We start from the raw sequence: 24,213 nt of genomic DNA, 5'->3' as shown, positions 1-24,213 counted from the left end.
TACTCTGTTTTAAATTACCTCAGGTTTTGGAGATATGCACTATTTGAACTTATTTTTAAAACTAGGTTTTTTTATTCACAGGTTACACATTATCATTTCTGAGCTGCTACCAAATAAGATGTAGAAAGAGATGGCAACACTGCACAGTTTGCAGTTGAATTACCTGGACCTCATACAAGCTTTTCTTTGGGACTAAGGAAATATTTTAGGGAGGGCAGAATTGAGATTCAAAAGACCTTAGAAACCCCAGTAAAATTATTTTAATGGGTTGTTCAAAAACTGTGCTTCGCAAATTCTTTTGTAGATGGTTGTCCTGCTTCCTCAACACTGATTCAGATGGAGCCTTCTCTTGTCTCTAGAGATTGTTTGTTTTTAGAGGTTTTTTTTCAATAGCACTAAAATAAATTGCTAGTGTGACATTTATATCTCTCCTACTGCTTTAATCTCCCTGTTACTCTCTTGAAATAGAACAAGGAAGGGGGACGGTGCCCTCAAATTAAAGTGGTTTTCAATGCTCCTTCTTATAATGTTTATTTGGCTATAAACTTTATATTAAGAATGGGGTTTTTTTTCTACTCGATGATAATTTCAATATATTTTTTACCTTTTGGCCTAATTTTTGCAGGGAATTTACTGCTCATGAAAATTCCTGAGTTAATCACTTAGAGACTGAATTACACTAATTCACTCATAGGCTCCAGCAAGCTGTAGTGTAGAACAAAATATTCAAGTCATTAGCAATCCCCTGTCCCCTTTTCCATCCCCTTTAATTGATTCCTCTCAAAAGATAATGCAGATTAAGTTTATCCACTGTTTTTGCAGCAGTTCTGATTGTGGAAACCATTCACAGTGGGAGCTCTCTGAAAAGGAGATCTCTGATGGGATGAGGCTGTGAGGGAACCAGGAAAGAGAGGGATACATGTTACAGTCCTGCACCAAAAATGACTTACACACAGCCCTGGACTGTTCTGTATCTCCTTGTGTCTATCAATTTCCTCCATGGAAAAGAAGGGATAAGAGAGAGAGAAGAAAGGGCAAAAGAAAAGTAAATGAACTGATTGAACAGTAGATTTCTAGGAAGCTTAGGAAGGGCTCACACTGATAAGTGACACAACATCAAGATCTACTGTGATATATTAAAAATCTCTCCCACAGGCTTTCCTCTCAGCAGTGTTGTAACCTGTGAAAGGTGGCCAATAATTTAAAGTAGACAGTCCCCTCTACCTTGGGAGATTGTATTTTTCTGGCACTGTACCAGGCCCTGAAAATGCAGTGAGACTTTCAGAGGGAAAGAGACCAGTTGGCGCAGAGGTGGGATGAGTCTTGCCCAATTACACCTGCTATACCCCAGCCATTTTGTACCTCTATGGTCCAAACCAAAGGCAAATCCTTTGAATTTTTTTGTGGTGGTTTTTTTTGTGAGTTTTTTTTTTTGTTGTTGTTTTTTTTTTTGTTTTTTTTTTTTTTTTTTTTTTTTTGTAGCTATTCAGTTATTCTATCCTTTCATTTGCTGGAGGAAAAATGGAGGACTAAGTACTTCTTCAAGCGCTATTTTGTGTCCGTGCTTCCATGTACTTTAACTGGTAGAAGAAACAAAAGAACCTCCAAAATTAAATAGATTACCTGATAGTAGAATATGTATTTTGGTTATCTAACCCTTTATTCAAAGTTGTATATTAAGATCACAGGGTGAATCCTCTTTGTCAGATGTAGAAAAACACTGAGGAGTTCCCTCTTTTCACTGCAAAAGTTGTTCAATTGTTAGCAAAGAACTGTTAATGAATAATAAATCAAGGCCCATAGTTACTCAGATAGCCAAAGAATGGTTTTGTGTATGAGAATTTCTTTCACTGAAAATGTTTTTTAATGAGAAAAGACCCTCAAAGGCTCAATGTAGAGTAATGCATTAAAATGTACTTCCATACAGCAAAATATTAATAAGTTATAAATCGTAATTTACAGTTTCATGATAGTTATTATAGGTACTCACTTTAAACTTTTATTTTAGTTTTTCATATGCTTAGACCTATTCATATTATATATGTCAAAATATGATTAAGAGAGGCATTTTTTCCCCAAACATTTTCATGCTGAGCACAGCAGTTAAAGTAATTGCTTCTCTCTCTGAGAAGAAACATGTGGGTTCTTAAATTCTAAAGTAATAGACACCTTCTTCAGACTGAAATAATATGGCTTTCCTCAGGAGGGAAAATTGCTGTGCCATGGAGAAGGTTAATCTCCTCTGAAAGCTGTTCCAGTTTGGAATTCTGACAGTTTTCATGGATAAAATTCTCCTTGAGAATCTATATAGGACAGGGAGGAGATGACAGTGTGCAGAGTATTGCCCTTCACCTTTCAGCAATGGCCCTTATGGCAAATTCTGCTGTGGTTTGTATCTTTCCCAAGCAGGTATCTCTGAGGATGTGAACATTCAAACTCATTTACAGAGTTGTTGATGCAGAATGTAAGGCCTTGAGTACATATCCCAGCTAAGGTTTTTGTCTTGCTAAGTGACAACAAAATGTAGCTCATGAGCTGGAGCTCCAGTGCCATCTTTGAAACAACTGCATTACATTCAAGTTTGGAGGGATGGAGTTTGGCACCAGTTCAGAGGTAATTGCACAGGATAGGCAGGCAACCAAACATGTGCACAGTTTTCCAGAGCTGGGAGTAGAACATAGAGTTAACCTCTAGACCATATCCCAGGCATCTTAGAAGAGGCTATAGACAGAAACATGATCTTGCTTGGAACCTTCAGCCATTCCTCAGGAGATTCTTATATATATATATATATATATATTTTTTTTTTTTTTTTTTTTTTCTTTTTAACCACAACCAAACAAGAAACAATGTCTTATCTGGAAATGCTACTGAAAGAAACAAAAAAAAAAATTGACAGCCCCATTTTTATTGGTGATTAAAAAATATGCAGATGTAACTTGGTCCCTTGCTTGAGACTGTGCTAAAACAGATCTGTTTTAAGAAGGAGCACTTTCATGAGGATTTAAGATACTTTGTATATCTTAGATATATCTGGATATACTCTCAGATTTTTTTTTAAATGGGCCAGATCAGCTTGATCCAAATAGGGATAATAATAAGACAAAATAGAACCATCAGACCTAATGGTCATAATAGTTACTATAAAGTGCTGATCTTTTTTTTTTTTTTCCCAGGCCTGTTTAAGTATTTGATTTAAAACACAAGAGGAAGTGGGATACCATTACCACTAGATAAAAAGAGAGAATCCAGGCCACCTGAGAGATGGAAGGTACCCTGTTTTTTCTGCTGAGCAGCCAACTCGGTGTTCTATAGCCCCCTTTTCTATAGTCCCTTTAGGGGGACCTTTTCTTTTCTCCACAACCTCTGTGATTCCTGGGCTTATACATACACATAATGCAACATCATCATCTTTTAAATACATTGGAGTTCAGACCTCTGAAAAAAACAACCAAATAAAAACAAAAGAAAAACAAACAAACAAAAAAAAACCTACAAGAAAACTTCTAGTACAACTTTAACAATTGTAATGAATGACAATGAAGTAGTATATATTGGAGAAGTAAAATGGATTTTACTAATTAATATTAATTTCAGTGGTAGCTATATGAAAGCTATAAGCCTTTTCCTAGATATTCTAACAAAGTAAATGATACTGGCTGGCCTGTACCTGCAGGAAAGTAGAGAAGAGGGAAAGGGAAGAAATTTTAAAAAACAAGACTTAAGCATAATTATTTATTTATTTGTGGTTTGCGAAAACTTTTTTAGAATTGATTATCTGTTTGTATCATTATGCAGACACTATTTTGTTGCTGGTTTTGAGACATTTTTGTTATTTCTTGCAGAATTGAGAACATTGTAACATTTTTAGTTACTTTGGAGGAGTTCAGCAAATTAAGTGGTACTTAATATGGGAGTGTAGTTTATGCATTTCTTGTGGTTTAAAAAATGGAGAGCAATTTGTGGCACATGTTTGCATCACTATAAAAGAATTGAGCAAAGCAAGATTAATGCAAATTAGGCATTATTGTGCTTGGAGGCATCTACTTATAACAATGTTCAGTGTAATGAAGGGTGAATGTTGTGCATGATTAAACTAGTCATATACAAACAATAGCTCAAATAAACAAAGCATAAATTTAGAAGGTGATTTTCTTCTCCCACACCCTCCAGTTCCCCCAGTAAAAACAGGAAAGAACATGAGGAAATTAAGAGAACAGCAGGTAGAGACTGAACCAAGAATATGCACTTCACTGCTGAAAGTAGAGCTGCTCGAGGGGAAAATGAACCCAAAAGGTGATTTATGGTCTAGTGATAGAGCAGTAATCAAAAATGGGCTTCTATGAAGCTTAGGTACAACTTGGAGCTGGTGTACCAATCCAGCCTAACAACCATTAAGCTGCACATAGGTCTGAGGTATTCTTCTCAAGATTTCTTGTCGTTTTTTTTGTTTGCCTGTGTAAGCCAAAGCTAGTTTCTCTATGGTTCCTTTATTGTAAACAGAGAAAAATATCACTTCCAGAGGTAAGTTCACATTAATGACCTTAGATACCCCATGGAAGTGCCTCTTTATCTCTGCTGACTACAGAAGGAACATTTGAGGACAATGTCAGACTGCAACAAGTAACATCTTCCAGTTTGGAGGAGGTGAGATTGATCGCTTGGGCTCTGATATCGAGTGAAATCTGCTACATAAATGACTAAAGAGGTATTGTCTGGTCTTGCAATGACTTCAACACATGCTGATTCTTCTGTCAATAAGGATTGGTTCAGACTGGACACATAAAGAGTAGGGCCAAGAAAGAATCTCAGTATCAATCTCAAATTTCTGAATTATTCAGTCACAAGGATTTAAAACCCAGAGCTTCCAACCTTTGGTTGAGATACAAGCTAGTGGGCATTAGAGCAATTTTCTCTGACCAGAGGACCTTTTAAGGTTATATCTAATAGCTAAAACTTCATATGAATTTCACTTGTATCAGTACCTTTCAAACATTGCACTTCACAAAGTTTACAAAGTTTACAAAGTTACTAAATTGGAATTTTACAAATTCTGTTTTACTTTTGTGAATAGAAAGATTAAGGATTTCTTGATTTTTTTTCTACAATTTAAGTAATGCTCATAAATAAATTAAATAATTTATTTCCAGAAATAGAATCTGTTGTTTAATTATGCCTAAGAAATTGTATGTAGAGCAACATCAATGTCAAATATTTTTCTTCTGCAATTGCAGGAAAAAATATTCTTATTTCCTGTAGCAACACAGACTCTTATTATTCAATAAGCCTTTCCCTCATTCACTGAATATAAAAAGCTCTGATGCCTTCTTTTGCTCCAAGTAAGGGAGTGGAAGCCCTGCCCTGAAGTCCTTGTCTGATTTCACCAGATTTAAGCAGTCAGATAATTTTGGACATCTTCAAGATAAAAGCCAAATCTGAGCTCTGACAGTATTCTCTTTTTGGAGGAGCTGCCCTCTATTTATTGCATGAGTTGTTTATATTAATGCCTTGGTTGGGTTTAGGGGTTAATCTGAGAAACAAGTCTTCCAGTTCTTCTATTTTTTTCTGTACTTGTGCTGTCATTGTAGAGAGGTACTGGAGTGCATGAGCTGGATGCCTTTCTGATGAAACCAAATGAAAAGACACATGCCAGGGGCACATGCAGAATCCTACAGCCATTAATGGGCATTCAGACTAGAGTTAATCCTAAATATTCCCTTCTCCCCCCACCCTTTTCCCACCCCGAAACATGTACAGAATGCACATTGGGTCCTCAGTGCTGTTTCTCTATGGGGTTTCACTACAGGTCTTCTCTATGTACTGCATAGCCAGCTTAGGTAGACATAACTTCAATCACTTGATGTTTTTTCCCTTGCTTGTCTTTTAATGGTAGTAATGAATTTTGAAAGAGATGTTTTTTCTTGGACAAATTTTTTTAGCTCCAATTTTCTCATGCTATAGATTGGGTTTTATTTTCCTTCCTCTTCATACCCTATTTTTTTTAATTCTCTTTTTTACTTAACCATAACTAAATTCAAAGAAAATGACATGATTGTCTGTAAATATAATACAAAACCAGATTGGAAATTCTTCCAATAAAAAATATTCTATATCTTCTTTTCCATTTAATATGTGGCTAGTTTTAAACAATATACCACTTCGAACTCTCTTTAGATTGTTACACATGAATAAATTATTGCCAAAAAGCACTCATACCTCAGCTTGAGCTCCTCAAATCTCAAACCAGTTCAAGAATTTGAATATATATTCCACCTTATTTTTCCATATGAATTGAAGCAAATAATCTATCTTGACCTATATTATTATCATTGTTTGAATACTCAGGGATAGATAAAAATCCTAGGATAAACACGTTTTAGATTTGACACAAGTAAAGTTCTTCTTTTGCTTTGTACTAATTATTTACTTTATCATCACAGCACAGCATTTTATAAAATTAGATTTGCTTTTCTTTATTTGTACACCAATCAATTATTTTCCATCAACATTCAAGGAACTGAATGGATTTTCACATAAGAAAATCTTATTTTCTATTCAGAGACTAGATGTACTGTTCAAAAAAGACCACAAAGAAGTTTTTCAAGCACTTGACTGACTTTCATGTCACATTTTCACAGACAGAAGTCTTAATTTTCAGTCAGTCAAACATGTAATAATCTGATGAGCGTCCCAGTTCTAAAGTAGATTTGCTGTTTTAACTGACCTGCTGCTTTTCCCTGAGAAACATGGAGCTCTAGTTATATATACTATTTTTTATTCAGATTAAGCTCAAGGAGAAAAACCTGGAAATAGTTGGAAGACTGGCTGTTAGGGGAAATTAGAAAAATTGTGTGGAAAGACCTGTAGTGTAAGGAAGAGAATAGTGAAATTAAGAATGACATATTCCCCCAATTTCTAACTTTGAGTGATAAACTGTGTAACAAGGCTAATATGTCTATGATGGATATGTGGAGTGAAAACATTTGTGTCTTTTTGGAAACCAGGTTGTGTTACCTAAATATTAACAACCTGTGCATTCTGGGACTGGTAGATACAGCCAGGCTCAATGTTTTTATGAGCACAGTGCTCTAGTTTAGTCAATATACATATTTGTATTAATTAACTCTACAGGGGATTAAGGATTAACCACATCAGTGTTAGAAACTGTGGAGATCCTTAATAATAGTATTTTAGTTATTTCTTTTGAAAACAAAAAATATTTTGTTTACACATGAGCACATATTAATAACTGAGCAACCTCTATAATTGAAATATCCCTAAAACTAATATGGAAATATAATGGTTTTAACAGTACCAGCAGGAAAGAGAGCTGTAATAATTGGGATTGAAATACAAAATATAACTAGATTTCTTTGTTAAGCCTGATGATTTCTCTTTAGAATATGACATTTTAAAGACAAAGAAATAAACTAATAGACCTCTTAGTTTTAGCAAGACAATACAATGAAAATTTTCAGCATCAGAATGATCATAGAAGTCTCAAGGACAGAAAACACTTGGAGTTATTGATCTTTGAAAAGTCTGATACAGCAAATGTTTTCCATACAATAGTGTACCCAAGAGACTCAGAATAAACATGTTGAAATATAAACAATTATTTCAAATTTAATACTACAAAAGAAAGGAAAAACTTTAGGCTAAATGCTCCCTTGACAGAAGAATTTTGAGTTCTATTCATTCAGTATAATTGAGTTCAGTTCTTCTAGTTTTTAACAGTCTTTGTCCGTATACAATGGAATTCCAAGTGTATGACTGTTTTCCCTAAGTGTGATTGTGGCCTATTGTATCTCCAGACCTTATTTTAAAATAAGAAGACCATTGTGCTTATGTTCTCCTTTCAGATAAAGCCAGAGGATTTCCCTATATCATCATTTCTCTTCACTTAATCCTGTTGTTTGTAGCTAGATTCCTCATAATCATTATTATTATTATTATTATTTTTATTTGTTTACTTTCCTAATGTCTAGTCAATATTAGCTCAAGCTGCTGATGTTGGCATAATTAAAAACATATATTGGAGAATTTTCTTCCTTTGCTTACTATTTATGGTTCACACTTTTGAGTTGCTTGAGGCTAAGAATGTGATATGAAGATCCTGGGCTTGTTTCCCTGCTTAGTTAGCCATATCAGACAGAAAAAAGATTTCATTTTTGCCACTAGTCAGAAGTAGTGTTAAAGATTCATGTTTTTACCACTCCTTGTTCAGTTGCTTATTCTTTCTGCTGGAGCCATCAGTCCACTGTCTCTTATGCTGTCAGAATTTCAAAGAGCAGTCAGCTTCACCCTCTTCCTGCAATGTCCTACCGAAGCCCTATCATGAATTTGATGTGTAAGATTATTCACCACAAGATAAAGAGATCATAATTGGGTTGATGCATATGCTAAGTTGTTCAGAGTAAAGGAAAACCCCATTAATAGAGAAAACAAAAAAGAAACCCAACTCCTCAGTTTTTCTTAAGCTCAAACAAATCTAAATTTTTGTGGAAGTACTGGGCATTGAATAAATATTCCATGTCCCTGTCGTCCCGTCCCCCCCGCCAATATTTTATGCTTTATATTGTCTTTATTTTTTAAAAAAGTTAAAGAATTAAAAAAAAAGGTGGCCCTGTTGTATTCTGCATGGTACGTGTTTTTTAATATTTTTGTTTAAAGTGTTTGTCTGTGATTTATGCTTTCGAATGTTAGAATTTACTAAATTCTCAGGTTTTTCAAGAAACTGTGGTAGAATCACAAAATTTGATCTGAGCTAAAGTGATGGCTTTATCTTTATAAGGAAGACACAATGCTTTAGAAGATCATTAGTGTGAGGGAATTGTATGAGTATACATTTTCTTAATAGTAACAAAATAACTTCTATGCTAGAACCTTTATTGCCATTAAGTCTTACACTAAACAAATTAATTGCTCCATTTCTGTATTTACCTACAGACTGGACACTCTGGAAAGGCACCTTATAGAAAAACAGTTCTCTTTAATGAAAAAATTTCAGTGCTTGGTATGCTCGAAGCCCAATTAACATCCCTGAAATTATTAAACCTGATAATTACATTAAATCCCTTTATCAAATCAGGAAGCAGATTATTTCTACGCTAAGGGTGCTTTTTGGGCCTTTGTAGGAGCAGTAAAATGGCACAGCATCCCTTATGTACCTGAAAATAAACAGCAAGTGTCCAAAGTAAAAGCATAACAGGCCTATACACACAAGAAAGAGACAAAATTTTGCTTGTGGAATTGAATCCACGCTTAAAGGGAAGAGAGAAAATGATATTAGAAACATATCAAGTTAGGCTCGCTGTTTTTTAGAACTTCTGGTTCATAGAAATCCCTCAACAGGTGTAATTCAAATTTGTCATAAACCCCTGCTAATGGGCAGATATTAAACAGCAGAAAGACAGATACTGTAGATTTTTTGCATGTTCTAAGCTTATTTGACTCACTTTCATCCATGGTGTGCAGTACTTTCTTAAATCTAATGTTAGAATTAGCATTATCAAAGAAAATCAAATACTGGATTTCTTATGCTTAAAACACCTTGGAGTAGCTAGTGTTAGAGTAGTTTCCTTAATCTTTCTCTGATCTCCTATAGACATGGAATCTATTTTCTCACATTGTTTTCTCTTCTAAAGAGATATAAATTAAAATATGGGATATAAATTAAAACATGGGATATAAATTAAAATTTCCTTTCTGTTGCAGCTGGTGCTCTGTTTTTCTACTGTGGAAGGAAAGATTTCTGCATATGTAGCTCAATGATTTGTTCAGCTGTGATTAGTTTATGAGTATGTGTCTGAATGCATATCCATGGGTACAGAACTGGAAAAAAAATTATAATAAACAGTTTTATGGGTACTCTTTCCTGCGAGAAGGTAGTGAACAGACCCCACTTTAGGGCAAGGGAGAAGTGTGAGGAGGAAGGAGTAGTTGAGAGAATGTGTGATGAATGGAACCATAACCCACATCCTCCTATCCTGAGCTGATGAGGTGGGGGAGGTAGAGAATTCAGGAGTGAAGCTGAGCCCAGGAAAAGGTGTTTAAGGTTTTGCTTTATTTCTTATTATTCTACTCTCGGTAATAAATTAGGTAATGTATTATTTGGTAATATATTAAATTAATTTCCCAGAGTCAAGCCTGTTTTGCCCATGATGTGAGTGGCCTCTCCCTGTCCTTATCTCAACAGTTTTGTTGTATTTTCCCCCATCTGTCCAGTGGAGGGATGTGATAGATTGGCTTTGGTGGACACCTGGTATCCAGGCGGGATCAACCCACCATACAGGGACAGAGCAATCACTGTTTGGCATAAAAGAGAAAGTCAAACATGCAGAAATGGTGATGGACCCCTGGAACAAATTAGGCATACAGTGCGCGCACATTGCAGAATGCACTGTGGCAGGACATGTGTTCAAGAAGGAACAGCAGAGCCTCATGAAATACAGGATGTATGGGTGTAACCTCTTTCTTCAGAAGTCATATTTCAGGTTTTAAAAAGCTGAGAACTTTTACCAGGAAATAACCTCTTGCCCGCTCTCCTTAAGCATCAATGCTACCACTGTCAGAAATAACCTACTGGCACAGGTAGACCTTTGTTATAACAAAAAAACACACTCCAAAACAGAAAAAATCCGCAACAATATATGAACAATTCAGGGAAGACATATAGTTTATATCTAGCTTAATAATTAAACAGTCCCTGTGACCATTTTCAGATGTTTCAGATGCCAACCAACACAACTTAACCTTAAAAGAGAGCAGCCATATCCAAACTGTATATTCAGAAATATTCCTGGTTAATTCTAAATGTCAAACAATGTCCAGGAATTTTTTTGCAGAGTACCAGTTGGCTCAGGCCATAGGTATTGCTGGTACTGTTCAAACAATTTACTGTCAGAGATAATTGCAGCCATTATCCAGAAGTTGTTTAATATCCTGCCACAGGTATTAATAAATACTAGAGAATAAATAATAATTAATAATAAAAATAATAATTAATAAATATAACTAGATAAACTTCTTTTACTGCACATACACCACTAAAAAGACAACAGTGATAAATATAGCGAGAATCCTATTCTTCATTAATGTAAAGAAAATTATTTATATTTTGTGATAAAATCCTCCTACATAGGAAAGAATTATTGATAGAAATAAAAAAAAATTGCTGAATACTTTTTAGCTTTTCTAAATATTTCTTTCCCATGCTTTCTCATGTTTAGCACAAAGTTCTGTGAGGACCAGGAAAGCATGATCTTTAACAATAATCTTTGCATTCATACACATTTTCTTCTGAAGTTAGAAATTACAATGCATCAGAACTTGTACACAAAAGCTTAAGTGCTAAAGTTATACCAGTAAAGCACAATATATTTTATTCCACAGGAAATGTGATATTTGGGCTATTGGAAATGCTGTGCACCAAAAATCTTGGGACAGTAAGATTACCCCAGATAAACCTTGGATAAGGCAAGGCAAATCCAAGCATGAGCATCATCATCAGGGCACCTCAAATTTATCATACCCACTGAAATATGGAATAATAAAATAAAACCTAACCCAATTACATGATAATGAAATAAAGTTTCAGTTTTAAAAAAAATGCTTTGGCCTTCTCTTTGTATCCTTATCAATCTACTAATTTAAGAATGGCTAGCTCTACACAGACCAAATAACTCTAATTGCACAATTACAGCATTAAGACTATTCCATTTACCCAGCAAATTGATTGGCTAAACATACCTAAGTACTTTATTATAATATAGAATTTCATAAGAAACTAAAAACAACGTTGATGTTCAGGACTGTTGAGAAGAAAATGCAGGGCCAGGGTTTTAGCTAATGTAGATTGGTAGGGATCCTCTAACTTAAATTGGCTTCACTGATTTACGCTGGCTGAAGCACACAGCTGTACATAGCAGTATGTTTTGCACACTCCTTCTCCAGTATAATCATACTTCAGCTCATCATGATGTTTGTGTTACTATGTCAAAGATAGACTATATTACAGAGTTATATTGCTTGCAGGAAAGGCTGTCAATTTGCACAATCCCATTCAAATTGCAACTGAATTGTTCCAGTAAGCAAACTTTTAAATATTTAGCTGCTTTGTCATGAAGCTTACTAGGATCAATTGAAAAGCAAACACCAAACTTGTGTAATGTTTAAATGTTCAAAATAAAACATGAGTGCAGGCTAAAAATCTTTGCAGTACAGGAATGATACCTTAATAGCATGCGTCTTCCAAGAATCCACAAATGTTGCAGAACAATATTAAGCAATGTGTTTTGCAACACAGGTCATTATTCTGTGTTTTTGAGAGTAGGGGTAGAACCATATTATTTCCTGTTTCTCTTTTTACTTGGATTTTAAATTAAACTTCTGTTCACTAGTGATGATATATTTTGACCAAAAACTCTGAAAGTATAAAGGCTAATGTGCTTTAGTAGGGAAAACATAATTCATTTTGTTCTTTGTAGCAGAGTGAAAGAAAATTCAGGGAGACTCTAATGGGAGGTCTTTCTTGTGACATCATTGTAATATTAGTTGATATTCTGGCAGTTATTGTTCCAGGATTTTGAAAGTCTTCATAGATAACCCTATAATACAAAATCTAATTTCCTAAAACCAGTTGGGTAGTTTTAGATGTCTTCTGATACTGTGGTTGGCCTCTAGCTGTCCCTCTTGAAAGGCACCTATCTTCTGCAGGTTCATCTCAAAAGACAGTAAAGGTTTATGGATAACTGAATCACATCTTTAGATGTTTACATTGAGCTGATCTGATTTACTCTGCTGATGTTATCAACTAGGTTTTCTTCAAGTACCAACAGCTAGAATAGTGTTCAGTTGCTAAAACTTATGCATCTAGTACCATTTTAATGACCTTGTGAATATCATATATATATATATATATATATATTGAGGGAATAATCAGGGCTGGCAGTTATATCACAATAACTGCAGGCAATCCATGTCTTCTGTAACAAGAGCTAGAGAGCAGGTGGGTTACATGGGAATGTTTCAAACATTGTTAGATGCCTCTGTTTAAGCAACTAAATCCTGCATGTGCAGCTGTAGACATGCAAGGTATGTCTACCACAGCCTAGGTATTTCACTCTCTGGCTGAAACCCATCCTTCCTGTGTTGAATACTCTTCTTCATAACAGAAGTGCAACAGGATCAAAAAACAGGCAAAGCTGTTTATGGTTGATAAAGTAACCATTGCAACTACTTGTGCATTTGTTAAGAGACTTTGATTCAAGCAAAGGAATAGAATTTCAAAAAATATTTAATGACCAAGCCGCTAAGTCTATAACATTAGGGTCTCATCTTAATAAATGTTATGCAAAATGTCTTCACTGAATGAAGACTTTTGTTTTTTCTAATTTCTGCTTTCATGCATGAACTGTTTAGCTTGCTGAGGTTACAGAATAATTATCCAGGACTATACAGGGCAAGTTATAAATTGAGAAAATATTTACATACTCAGGATCATAATTTTAATATTTGTATAACAGTAACTCTATCAAAAGTTACATACACTTGGCATATAATATGAGCCTTATCCTGCTTGTCTAGACTTCTTAATTTTTTAAGATATACCTTGTTTTAGACACCTGATGAATGATTACTTCACCTTATTGCAAATATTCTAGATGAGATTCAGTTACAGGGAAGACATATTCTTAATATTCAAAGGATATTACTAACAATATAAATTTCAGAAGTAGTCTTTGATAAAAGGTTTCAGGAAAAAGATCATGATTTTGAGGGCAGTAAGTTTCACTAATTCCTAGAGTCGTGTTTTGAGACATATCCTTTTCCAGCCTTACCACAGATATAGAGAAACCATTTTCTGCTGACTTGTGCCAGTTTATAGCATAACACCTCGAGTTTCACAATTATTGGGATATGGAGTTGCAAAAAGAGGTTACAGTTTCTTTATTCTCTTCTATAATCTACTTTGGATATGGATAATTTCCCTTTGCATGTCACCATCTATACAGGCACATGGTGGCAGATGTGCAGTCCAAGTCACAAGAGATGAAGATTTTTATTTCTACTTAGCACACCACAGACTGAAGTGATTTAAAGATTTAATATATCACAAAGACAGCAATAACTCCTATTTGGGATCCCAATATATTGAAATGCAATGTAATTTAAAAAAACCCCACAACATAATTTGAGGCATCATTCTATACATGATAATATTCTCACCTGTGTGTTATTTAAAACAAACAAAAGTATTACTTATTGCTGTTTGGAAATCCTATTCAAGTAAATATTTTTTATTAAATGAAAAGCTCATCTCATGTAGGAAAAATACTAGGCATCAATTTATCTTCTCCGGTTAATTATTTTTCCTGACCTATTTTATATTTTTAATCAATGATTATATTTAATTCACAAGCTTCAATATATTGAAGTTTATTAAGAATGCCTTTTCCTTAATTCAATGTTTACATTCGTTTCTCTTACTTTAAATGAAGGAGGGGTGAGAAGTGCTAATTCCTTGATATGAATTGAATTTCTGGATTCCCTTATGATGTACAGATACCTAGTGTAGAAGTATAAGATCTGAAGCTATTAATTTGAAGTACTCTTAAAGGAATGAAAATAAAAAATTAAAATGAATAGAACTCTTATATCAACTGCATTTTATTTTATAAAGAATTTTCTTGAAAATTAAACAATGTATTGACTTCTAAGTAGGCAGGATAATGACAGGGTTTTATTGTATAACAGCAGGAAATATTCTGTAAGAATGATTTTGCAGTTAAATATCCGTTTCCTTCAATAGAGTGGGAAAACTGTTTGAAATTTTCCTCCAAAATTCTCTGATGCTTCTCTTGGATCAATTAAGTCATCCATGGTTCTACTACATGAAAGTTATGTTACTATTTTTTCTTATATAGGGACAGAGTTTAATAATGGACAACATAGCAGATTCACATTCTCTGGAATAAAAAGGGCAGTATCTAAGGTCAGTTTCTGGTTTGTTAAAGATTAATCACCCTCTGGAGGTCAGTTGCTCCCCCTCCATTTGCTGCAAAACATATCCAGTAGAGAAACTTTAGCTTGAAGCTTGAGATTACAAATGAAGCCCAACCTCCAATATTACAATGTTGAATTCAATACCTCTGAAATTGCTCGTTTCTTTCTATCTAAATACAGTGATATTAGGCTTAGAAGTTTTTCCAAAATATCTAAAAGCAATTAAAATTATTTCTTTATAAATACAGACATTATTGGAGCATGATTTTATCTTTGAAGTTTCAAAAGACATGAGACAACCTTCTTTGCCTGATTATATTATTTAAGTAAATGTAGCTGTGGTCAAAATACAAAAGAATTGTATTATTTAAATTACTTTCACAGTGAGTCCCTCAGCTTTGAAAATGGTTAGCCTATTCAATTTGAAACATAGGTCTGCTGACATCCAAAATACACTGACTGCACAGTCACTCTGTTATTTTACTCAGTAAGGACATGACAGTTTAAAGACATTTCTGCTTATAAATAGTTCTTGGTCTCTCCCATAGCAATTGTGCTATATTATTTGATATTTGTTACTCCCTTTTTCACTTGCAGAATCTCTCAGGGTGTCCAGGACTACTGGTCGATACCTTTGTATATAAGATCATTTAATGAAGAGAAACTGAATTAAGACAAACTTTCTGCAACAGGGATTAAGGATGCAGTGCTGGAAAAATTTCATGCAATATATTTTTCAATAGGTAATGCTGAGAAAGCTCTTTTATACTTTATAATGTATTTTATAAGGATTTCTTTCCTTACCTAGTACAGCTCAGCACAGAGGCAAACATTTAACTAACAAGCACAAAAGTCCTTTTAGATCTATTGAAAACACTTAGATATTTCCTTGCTGCAGACAGTTTCTATCTATGCTCATATTTACATCTGGGTCTCACAGGGGTTGTGTGAAAAAAATTTCTGGACTAGGAAAGATAAGAAAATATTTTATTTTGACAAAACCAGCAAAATGTGCCTGCTGCTTCCCTTTCCAGAAGTTTTATATTATATATTTAGTAGTGCCTGACAGGAAGAAAATATTGCATTGTTAAATAAATAATTTGTAATAAAAATGGTATTCTTCTCTTTTTTGAATTTCACATTTCCTTTTTTTGGCAAACTGGCACCATTGTAGTTTTAGTTCTGTAGCATAAATTTCAGGACACCACAAAAATGTTATTGTCTCAGGTGTTAAGACTTACAATCTAAAATTCTTAAAAGTATTTTTGCTGAGACTCTTGTGAAAAATCTACATGAGCCCATTTTATCTTCCTGAAACAGAAATCTGGTGAAGAAATCTAAGGAATAACTTTGTTCACCCTTATCCTGATGTTATGTCATAAATACTATGGGTTTAATATCGCTGATGCCACGTTTGTTATCAATGGAGTACATCTAGAGTACAGTTTACTTACTCTTGATGTAGACTTCTACAGCTAGAGGAGATTATTCTTATCCTTGAAGATTTTAAAAAGTCAAAACTCTGCTCCTTGGCAGAGCAGCAGAAGAGAAACATGCTGCATGAACTACTAGAGAGGCAATTCGGAAACATCAGTCATAGAAAAATTAGTTTTAAGAAAGCATGAAGAAAGCTAAAAACCAAATCCCTGTGAAAAATCTGTCCTTTGCAGGCTAAAATGTGTTACTTTTTTTTTTTCCCCTAAAGACTTTAAAATAATAGACTGGTAACTTCAACCAAAGGATACGCAAAGGACTGAAATGACTTTGACTTATCAAGCTGACAGGAATAGACCAAGACAGATTACTGAAGCTGTAACCAGTGCAGTTTACCCACAGCTCAGCCTTGGTAACTCCTGAGAACAAAGAAAAAGATATGAAAAAATAATATGAACTCATCAGAAATTACATAGATTTGCACCAAGAAGGAGGACACATCTGAAAATTACCTGAAAGTTTCAAGGGCAGCACAAGAGATACTTCATAACTTCATAATAACTTTATTAAATTTGATTTGCAACAGGAAATATTATTTATTCTGTAAGAAGCTGGATTTGGTTTCAGGACTCTGAACATGAAAAAATTTTGGTCCTCATTTAGTTTAGGATAGATTTTGAAGAAATAGCATCATTGGACAGTGAGGAAATTTTATTTCAGAGTTGTAGGGAAGACAAAGCTGCATATTTCTGTAAGTGGAAATAGAATTAGAAATACAAAGATATTAACAAAAAAACCAAACAACAAAAACCCAAAAACCAAAAAACCAAAAAAAACCCAACCCAAACTGCTCTTTGAGATCGATTTTATAAGGAAAACAGCTTTTTTCAGCACAATCAGACACTGTAGCAGTTTGTTTGGAGAGGATGTGGAGTCCTTGGAGACAGTCAAAATGAACAGGACAAGATCTTGGGCAACCAGCACTAGTTTTATCCAGCTTCAGCATGGGATCTTGGAACTCAATTATCTCCTGAGGTCCTTTCCTACTTCAGTCATTCTGAGCTTCTGCCATATGTTTTTTAGTGTTTTTTTTCTTCCAGTCAATTTACTGGAGAGCATAGGCATACTTAAATTCTGTTTATGGGAGAAGATTGCTAAGTTTAGTTAGGTACTTGAAGCAAATGACAACAAATAAAAAGAGCTAGGCAGAAATATTTTTCATGTCACCTAAGCAAATGATAACCTATGTCACAGTCTCTAGCCCTGTCAAGACTGGAAGAAAAGACACTAAGCAGAGCTGTCATGATTACAGGACAAGATGTCTCAAATCTTTCTTAATTAAGTAATTGATTCCCAATAGCTAAGTCATATTACATTAATGTAATGACTAGTGATAGCAAATATCTTTCACAGACAATTCAAAGCCTCAGTACTGAGACATATCTTGAAACTTTTGCAAGCTGAACATGAAAATATAAAAGTGGTGGTGGTGATGTACAGTCACTGTAGGTAGCAAACTTACAATTTTTTAAGCAATATTGCAGATGTTTGGTGCATTATTATATATTGATATCATCAGTGGAAAATTAAACTACTTAAGAGGAAATTCTAAGATATAGAGAATTTAAAATTATTTTCTGAGGTCTATTAAGTATTTTTCTCCTTTGATTTACATCTAAAATGAGTAGGTAATGGATAATCTTTATTTTTCCATTGCTTTAGATATGCAGATTATGGGCCCTGAAACACACAGAAGAGCTTTGGGAGAAGGATAGATAAAAGAATAAATTGGAAGATCCAGTCTGGAATATTTTGTAAACACAGCTTTAATATATACCTCAGGAGCAAGAAACAGAGCCGGGTCATGCATGTCCACAATTCCAGGCAAGTCAGATGTGACTATTTTTCACAGAGGTCTTTCACATTTTAGTTAGATATAGCCTATTGGGTATACTGTCTCCTGGGATGTGTGGGTGTGTCACAGCATGTTTGAGGTAGGAAAGAACCTCTTGAAATCAAGCAGCCCAGCCCCATTATCCTTCTTAATTAGAAGCCTTGGAGTTCCATTGAGTTTTGAAAATCTCCAAGGATGGAGACTCCACAACCTCTCTGGGAAACCCATGAGAGTGTTTTACTACCCTCAAAGTAAAAAGTTATTTCTTGTATTTGGATAGAATTTCCTGGGTTTTAACCTTTGCCCTTTGTCCTTTGTTTTGTCAATGGGCATTGCTGACAAGAGTCTGGATCCTTCATTCCGTCCCATCAAGTATTAATATACTTTAAAACCACCCTAAACCTTCTCTTTTCCAGGATAAGCCGTTCTAGCTCTCTCAGTCCCTCCTTATTGGAAAGGTTCTCCAGCCAGAAGACTCCAGCCAGGTCATAATGTGACTGCTGAAAATACATTCTGAGTCTAGTCCAAGTCAGGTGGAAAACTACATTAGGAATTGTTTTGAATTTAGACATCAAACCATTTACCTCACTCAGAACTTGATAGATGTGTAGCGAATCAATGTAACTTCAGGATTCATTCACACACCAAAATTTTAATGCCTTAAATTTTGGATTTGACTTACTAAAATAGGACATCTTCTACATCTTTCTCTAATCATAGCCCAGAAATAATTAGTGCTGTTTGAAAAATGTCTTCAGTATCTTTAATCTACCTGCCAAATATACACAGACCTTTGGTACCGACTGTAAAACTAATCCCTCTAAACTACATATGCATAATTTACCACAGTATTTCACACCTCTAAATATGATGAATAATTTTTTGAAGTCATCAGCAATTATTTTACAAGAAAAAAAAAACTTCAATGAAAAATGACATCAGTAGATATAAGAAAATAAATATGAATGCCAGTCCATTTCTGATCAGCATGAAACTTCCTGATAATACCATGCAAAATATAACATTCATTTTACAAATGTGGATAATGAAGATGTGAGTGGCAGAGCGTGTGTCAAAAGTATGTAAATGAATTGATGTTTAATCTACCTATGCCTAAGAAAAGCAATCACCTCCTGCAGAAGGATTGCTTTTATTTTGGTAATGTTAGCTGATGAAATCCCAGCACTCTAACAAGGGTTTATAATTTGATAAAAATTACTGGTGACTGGATCTGAATTTTCTTCAAACTGCTGCCCTGCTTCTTGCTAAGTGCACTGCTGACATGTTTGATATTGAACTTGAACTTAAAAATTACTATCCCAGTAGATGTTTATTAGATTTAGCGGCTGAAGTAAACCAAGACATGGTGCCCGCAGTACGATCTAAAAACAGACCTTATTTATGTGTGCCGGGAAATGTTGCACATTTCTTCCAGGAAAAAAGAGAAAATCAGAAATAACAAGAGCAAAAACACCCACAAAGCAAGGTATTATCCATGCTATTAGAGGGCCAAAGAAAATTGACCTGTGTTAGACTAATGTAATGTCATCTTTGAAAACATTACAATACTGAGTAATGCAATTTATTTTCATATAATCATTTTAATACTCATTATTGGGAAAAAGCTTGACAGAAAAAAAACCAGTTATAAATTCAATATATGCCATGAGCTGAGACAGAACAATCTCAGTATGGGATCTATTTTTTCATGTGAAAATATTACACACTTTTTAGTAGAAATTCAATGCATATAGTTCATTTGACATTGTTTCAAAAAATACCTAGAAAGTTACCTGAAGTGGTAATATATTAAGACAGTCACAGAAATATTTAAACTCTAATAATATATGCTTATCCCTAGAGAATCAATATAATTTTTGAAATTAAATGTCGTAGACTATTCTGACAAATAGTCAGAGTATTTGCAAACCCTTTTTTCTGCTTATAGATGACTGTAATGCTAGAACCCTAACCACCATGTAAGTCTCTACTTGTCTTCTAAGACTTCTGTTCAGTAAGACTTGCTATTTTGTGTTTATACATACCAAAGTGAGTTGAAGAAATACACACTGTAGTGACCTGTGCTCACTGGCATTGAATGTCTCATGTGTCTGTAGGAAGCTTTCTGCTGGGACTCTCTGTGATTTCTGCCATCCCTTCATCTCCTTTAGTTCTGCAGTCCTTTGCTGTCATTGATCGATAACATTGAGCACATCTCAGAAGTATTCAGTGTTGAATTTCAAGTGAAGTTTGACTGTTGTATATCATTTAGTGTCAACCGTTGTACAAATATCACAAGAATTGTCTGGATGAAGGAGAAGGAATGATAAATACAGAAAGGAAAAAAGAGACACAAAGTCATAAAAAGACAACAAAAAAAGAAATAAAGGGAAGAATGTGTAAATAAAGGAATCAGGAGCAGTCCTAGATGAATTAGTGTGCCCTGGCAACCAGGAGGGACAACCCTGTCCTGAGGAGCATCAGGCACAGCATCACCAGCCAGAAAGGAGGGGATTGTCCTGCTCTGCTCTGGGGCAGCCTCACTTTGAGTGTTGGGGGCAGTTTTGGGTGCCACAACATGAAAAAGACATTAAACTATAGGATACTATCAAAAGAGGGCAGCAAAAATGGTAAAGGGACTTGAGGGGAAGCTTTTTAAAGAGTGGCTGAGGTCACTTGGTCTCTTCAGCCTGGAAAAGAAGAGACTGAGGGGAGACCTCATTGCAGTCTGCAACTTCCTCAAGAGGGGAAGAGACTGGTCCCTTTTCGGTGGTCACCAGTGACAGGACCTGAGAAAATGGCCTATAGTTGTGTCAGGGGAGGTTTAGGCTCCCTTAGAGAAAGGTTCTTCACCCAGAGGGTGGTTGAGCACTGGAACAGGCTCTCCAGGGAAGTGGTCACTGCAGCAGTCTGACAGTTCAAGAAATATTTGGACAATGCTCTCAGGCTCATGGTGTGACCCTTGAGGATGGATCTGAGCAGAGCCAGGAACCAGATTCAATGATCCTTGTGGGTCCTTTTAAACTCAGTATATTCTGTCATTTTGTGAATTGTTGTGCATATGGAAAGAGAATATGCAGAATATGGTACAGCAAACACGAGACTCAGAAAAAATCATGCCATGGAAAATTGCAGCACTTAAGGATTTTTTCTCCATCCATACTACATGTGATCTAATTCTAAAATGCTTTGATGAGAATGTAAGGGAATTCTAAAAATGTTACCAGTGATATTGATGGCTATCTGTTCACTGATCTGGCTGGCTAAGTAAGATTATGGGCAAAACTGTCCAAAAAAGGAGAAATCTTTCCCAAAGGATTCACATTTCTAAAGCATTTCACTGTGTTTAGTGATAATCCTGAAAACTTAGGCTCAACTACTGTTTAGTTAAAAAAAAAATCTGATTCTACTGCTATTCTGGTTTCAGTATGAATAGCACAGGTTTCTCTGTATGCTTAGAAATATTTTTTTGGGAATAATTGTGCTGCTTTTGTCTGGGGAAGAATTAAATTTTTTCATAGTTACTCTCCATAACAGTTTAGATCCTATTTTATGCCCAGCCTTGACTGACACTCTGGAAGTACATATTCCCCAACTAATTTCTAAGTTCATCATCCTGGAACTTATTCCTTGAATTGTCAAAACACAGCTCTTAGGACAGTATCCATTTGAAAAGCAATAACAGCAAAATTTTCATTTCCTGGTGAAATATTCCTACACTTAGAATACTCATGGAGAGAAAATTTGTACTGAAATTTCTCCTTTCACTAATTACTTAAAACTTACACTTCCTAGCCTAAGAAATAGACTAAAGAGCACATTTTCAGGAAGGACACAGAGCTGTCAATAAGTGATGGAGTGCTCTGCAAGCACTGACAAGTCTTTCAAGAAACACTTGTCCATAGAATTTCAGACAGGTCTTCACACCCATTCTAAACCACCTAAGCTGCACCTCACTCCACCTGATGATTTATGAGACTCTTCTGAGATAATTAATTTTTCCCCACCTGAGCACCGCTGTGGAATCTTAACACAGGTTGCTGTTTCTTGTACCCAACACCATCCCAGTTATTCTCCTGCCATTAATTTTGAAGGGATTTAGTGCATTTCTAAATGTATATTTAAATTACATACGGAAAAATAATTTAGATAATATTTTCATTATTTTATGTACTGAAACTCTAAATTACTGCTGATGACAAGGCTTCAAAACACAAGTCCTTAATAGTATAATATTGGTCAGTATTATAAATGTTGACTTTAAAGTTTTTAAAAATTATTACCTGGATTTTTGAATTATTTTTTTTGTAGAAGAAACATAGTTGTGTACTTTTGAAATATATAATTTATTTTCTTCTCATTATCAACTTCATTACATTATCTGATACACTCATGGAGTGTTTCTTGATATTTCCTAAGTAAGCACTAAGGTCTCAAAGCATGTGATTATTTATTTGACAGACATTTCATTCTCTTTCTTAATTTTTTTTGTTTTTTGCTTGTTCTTGGAGTGCAGGAAGTTGGTTGGGGTTTTTTGGGTAGTGAGGTTTTATCCTTATCTGTTTTTAACTTAACTTTCAAAATTTTTATGATGATTATTCATGACAGAGGAATGAGAACGTGTCACAGCTTTATTTTATTCCTTATTTCTTACTTCTATTTTTTTCATGAAGTGTGTATAAGCCACTATCTGGAGCTTTCAGCAAGCTGCCCTAATTAAATTTAAAACACATATCTCAATATGTTATCAAAAACAAAACTTCTACCCCATCACTGTCAATTCGATCAAAAGAATTCAAGAGTAAATCAACAATATGGTGATTTTGAAAAGCTCTGACTATTTCAGTTACTTGGAAACTTCCCAAAAAAAGCTAGGAATGCTATGTACTTTGTGCTAAAAATCAGGGCCCTAAAGTTCTGGCATTTTTTCACAGATTTTAGGAAGATCTTTCCAGGCTACAGGCAACTGTTATTTAAAGAATCACAGCTACACAGAATGGGTCTGGTTGGAAGGAATCAAAGTGGGATATCTGATACAACCTTCCTGCTGAAGGAGAGTCATTTTAGAGCACAGGATTTTGGTTCTTGGATATCTCCAATGAGGAGACTCCTTGTGTGGGTTGGTCACCCACACGATTAAGAAGGTCTGCCTCACATTCTTGGGGATATTTCTGCGCATCACTTCCTGCTCAGTGCCTCTTATCCTATTGCTTGGCATCCTTCCCTCAGTCTGGACCCTCTGCTGGACCTGTTCCAGGATCTCCAAGTCTCTCTTTTATTGAGGAGCCCAGAACTGGGCACAGCTCTCCAGATGTGGCCTCACAAGGGCAGAGTGGAGGAGCAGGGTCACCTCCCCTGACCTCCTGGCAATGCTCTTCCTAATGCACCCCAGGATACCAGTGACCTTCTTGGCCACAAGGACACACTCTTGGCTTCAATAAATTGCTTCATTGGTACAAAAATGTAATGAATAATAAATAGATAATTAATACATTTGATAAATTATTAGAACATAGAGGACATCTTAGATGTGTAACTCAAAACAATAGAATTACCAAAAAAATACAAAGTGAAAAGAAAATATTTTGTACTGCGTTACCGATCTAACTTTCTTTGCATAAAATTCTCAAAATCTAAGTTTAGGGTAAGAGAAAGCACACATTAAAAAAACCCTAAATATTACTTAAAATACATTGTGATAGAAACGCTTATATTTCCAGAAGATGAGTAATTCTAAATATTGCTGTTGGTAATTGAGAGTGGAAGATGATTTACTGTTCTTAGTATTTTGTACATTTAGTTATACAGGATAAAATTCCTGCCTGGGTAAAAAATACCCTTTTTTTAGGCTTCATAACCTTAATCCTTGTATTGTGGAG

This window comes from Molothrus ater, chromosome 3 (assembly GCF_012460135.2).
Source record: "Molothrus ater isolate BHLD 08-10-18 breed brown headed cowbird chromosome 3, BPBGC_Mater_1.1, whole genome shotgun sequence".
Classification (NCBI taxonomy): Eukaryota; Metazoa; Chordata; class Aves; order Passeriformes; family Icteridae; genus Molothrus; species Molothrus ater.
The sequence above is the reverse complement of the archived record's forward strand: the minus strand, read 5'-3'. Positions refer to the sequence as shown.